A 2,500-nucleotide genomic window follows, 5' to 3' on the forward strand; every position below is an offset into this window, starting at 1 on the left:
CAGGCGGTCTCCCATCCAAGTACTAACCAGACCCGACCCTGCTTAGCTTCCGAGATCAGGCGTTCTCAAGGTAGTGTGGCCGTAAGCCGAAACGCAGCGTCAGCTCCAGCATTTTGTACAGCAGAGCAGCTAGTTGGTGCTTGCTTTTTATTGGGACTGACAAAGTAAATGCATGACGTGTAGCCCAAAGGGAGCAGCAGCACCCTCTGCTGCACAAAAAGGCTCACAGCACCTGGTATTCCCAGGCGGTCTCCCATCCAAGTACTAACCAGGCCCGACCCTGCTTAGCTTCCGAGATCAGACGAGATCGGGCGTTCTCAAGGTAGTGTGGCCGTAAGCCGAAAAGCAGCGTCAGCTCCAGCATTTTGTACAGCAGAGCAGCTAGCTGGCGCTTGCTTTTTATTGGGCCTGACAAAGTAAATGCATGACGTGTAGCCCAAAGGGAGCAGCAGCACCCTCTGCTGCACAAAAAGGCTTACAGCACCTGGTATTCCCAGGCGGTCTCCCATCCAAGTACTAACCAGGCCTGACCCTGCTTAGCTTCCGAGATCAGACGAGATCGGGCGTTCTCAAGGTAGTGTGGCCGTAAGCCGAAAAGCAGCGTCAGCTCCAGCATTTTGTACAGCAGAGCAGCTAGCTGGCGCTTGCTTTTTGTTGGGCCTGACAAACTAAATGCATGTCGGACGCGTAGCCCAAAGGGAGCAGCAGCACCCTCTGCTGCACAGAAAGGCTTACAGCACCTGGTATTCCCAGGCGGTCTCCCATCCAAGTACTAACCAGGCCCGACCCTGCTTAGCTTCCGAGATCAGACGAGATCGGGCGTTCTCAAGGTAGTGTGGCCGTAAGCCGAAAAGCAGCGTCAGCTCCAGCATTTTGTACAGCAGAGCAGCTAGCTGGCGCTTGCTTTTTGTTGGGCCTGACAAACTAAATGCATGTCGGACGCGTAGCCCAAAGGGAGCAGCAGCACCCTCTGCTGAACAAAACGGCTTACAGCACCTGGTATTCCCAGGCGGTCTCCCATCCAAGTACTAACCAGGCCCGACCCTGCTTATCTTCCGAGATCAGACGAGATCGGGCGTTCTCAAGGTAGTGTGGCCGTAATCCAAAAAGCAGCGTCAGCTCCAGCATTTTGTACAGCAGAGCAGCTAGCTGGCGCTTGCTTTTTGTTGGGCCTGACAAACTAAATGCATGTCGGACGCGTAGCCCAAAGGGAGCAGCAGCACCCTCTGCTGCACAAAAAGGCTTACAGCACCTGGTATTCCCAGGCGGTCTCCCATCCAAGTACTAACCAGGCCCGACCCTGCTTAGCTTCCGAGATCAGATGAGATCGGGCGTTCTCAAGGTAGTGTGGCCGTAATCCGAAAAGCAGCGTCAGCTCCAGCATTTTGTACAGCAGAGCAGCTAGCTGGCGCTTGCTTTTTGTTGGGCCTGACAAACTAAATGCATGTCGGACGCGTAGCCCAAAGGGAGCAGCAGCACCCTCTGCTGCACAAAAAGGCTTACAGCACCTGGTATTCCCAGGCGGTCTCCCATCCAAGTACTAACCAGGTCCGACCCTGCTTAGCTTCCGAGATCAGACGAGATCGGGCGTTCTCAAGGTAGTGTGGCCGTAATCCGAAAAGCAGCGTCAGCTCCAGCATTTTGTACAGCAGAGCAGCTAGCTGGCGCTTGCTTTTTGTTGGGCCTGAAACTAAATGCATGTCGGACGCGTAGCCCAAAGGGAGCAGCAGCACCCTCTGCTGCACAAAGAGGCTTACAGCACCTGGTATTCCCAGGCGGTCTCCCATCCAAGTACTAACCAGGCCCGACCCTGCTTAGCTTCCGAGATCAGACGAGATCGGGCGTTCTCAAGGTAGTGTGGCCGTAATCCGAAAAGCAGCGTCAGCTCCAGCATTTTGTACAGCAGAGCAGCTAGCTGGCGCTTGCTTTTTATTGGGCCTGACAAAGTAAATGCATGACGTGTAGCCCAAAGGGAGCAGCAGCACCCTCTGCTGCACAAAAAGGCTTACAGCACCTGGTATTCCCAGGCGGTCTCCCATCCAAGTACTAACCAGGCCCGACCCTGCTTAGCTTCCGAGATCAGATGAGATCGGGCGTTCTCAAGGTAGTGTGGCCGTAAGCCGAAAAGCAGCGTCAGCTCCAGCATTTTGTACAGCAGAGCAGCTAGCTGGCGCTTGCTTTTTGTTGGGCCTGACAAACTAAATGCATGTCGGACGCGTAGCCCAAAGGGAGCAGCAGCACCCTCTGCTGCACAAAAAGGCTTACAGCACCTGGTATTCCCAGGCGGTCTCCCATCCAAGTACTAACCAGGCCCGACCCTGCTTAGCTTCCGAGATCAGACGAGATCGGGCGTTCTCAAGGTAGTGTGGCCGTAAGCCGAAAAGCAGCGTCAGCTCCAGCATTTTGTACAGCAGAGCAGCTAGCTGGCGCTTGCTTTTTGTTGGGCCTGACAAACTAAATGCATGTCGGACGCGTAGCCCAAAGGGAGCAGCAGCACCCT

General features: G+C 54.8%; 9 non-coding genes and 1 pseudogene across 9 annotated transcripts; all 10 read right to left on the minus strand.

The window, feature by feature from the left end:
• LOC148159241 (5S ribosomal RNA) overlaps nt 1-87 on the minus strand; it is a 109-nt pseudogene extending 22 nt beyond the window's left edge.
• A 133-nt stretch (nt 88-220) lies between these two features.
• On the minus strand, nt 221-339 carry LOC148159242 (5S ribosomal RNA). Its single transcript, XR_015763415.1, has one exon. It is a non-coding gene; the product is annotated as a 5S ribosomal RNA (ribosomal RNA).
• A 133-nt stretch (nt 340-472) lies between these two features.
• LOC148159243 (5S ribosomal RNA) lies at nt 473-591 on the minus strand. The gene has a single exon (XR_015763310.1). It is a non-coding gene; the product is annotated as a 5S ribosomal RNA (ribosomal RNA).
• Nucleotides 592-728: 137 nt separating this feature from the next.
• Nucleotides 729-847, minus strand: LOC148159244 (5S ribosomal RNA). Its single transcript, XR_015763311.1, has one exon. It is a non-coding gene; the product is annotated as a 5S ribosomal RNA (ribosomal RNA).
• Nucleotides 848-984: 137 nt separating this feature from the next.
• On the minus strand, nt 985-1,103 carry LOC148159245 (5S ribosomal RNA). Its single transcript, XR_015763531.1, has one exon. It is a non-coding gene; the product is annotated as a 5S ribosomal RNA (ribosomal RNA).
• A 137-nt stretch (nt 1,104-1,240) lies between these two features.
• Nucleotides 1,241-1,359, minus strand: LOC148159246 (5S ribosomal RNA). Its single transcript, XR_015763424.1, has one exon. It is a non-coding gene; the product is annotated as a 5S ribosomal RNA (ribosomal RNA).
• Nucleotides 1,360-1,496: 137 nt separating this feature from the next.
• LOC148159247 (5S ribosomal RNA) lies at nt 1,497-1,615 on the minus strand. Its single transcript, XR_015763597.1, has one exon. It is a non-coding gene; the product is annotated as a 5S ribosomal RNA (ribosomal RNA).
• A 135-nt stretch (nt 1,616-1,750) lies between these two features.
• LOC148159248 (5S ribosomal RNA) lies at nt 1,751-1,869 on the minus strand. Its single transcript, XR_015763503.1, has one exon. It is a non-coding gene; the product is annotated as a 5S ribosomal RNA (ribosomal RNA).
• A 133-nt stretch (nt 1,870-2,002) lies between these two features.
• Nucleotides 2,003-2,121, minus strand: LOC148159249 (5S ribosomal RNA). The gene has a single exon (XR_015763376.1). It is a non-coding gene; the product is annotated as a 5S ribosomal RNA (ribosomal RNA).
• A 137-nt stretch (nt 2,122-2,258) lies between these two features.
• LOC148159250 (5S ribosomal RNA) lies at nt 2,259-2,377 on the minus strand. Its single transcript, XR_015763312.1, has one exon. It is a non-coding gene; the product is annotated as a 5S ribosomal RNA (ribosomal RNA).
• Nucleotides 2,378-2,500: the final 123 nt, after the last annotated feature.

The sequence above is a fragment of the Poecilia mexicana genome, unplaced genomic scaffold, assembly GCF_051168715.1.
Source record: "Poecilia mexicana isolate PSO_F unplaced genomic scaffold, ASM5116871v1 scaffold_6, whole genome shotgun sequence".
Taxonomy (NCBI): Eukaryota; Metazoa; Chordata; class Actinopteri; order Cyprinodontiformes; family Poeciliidae; genus Poecilia; species Poecilia mexicana.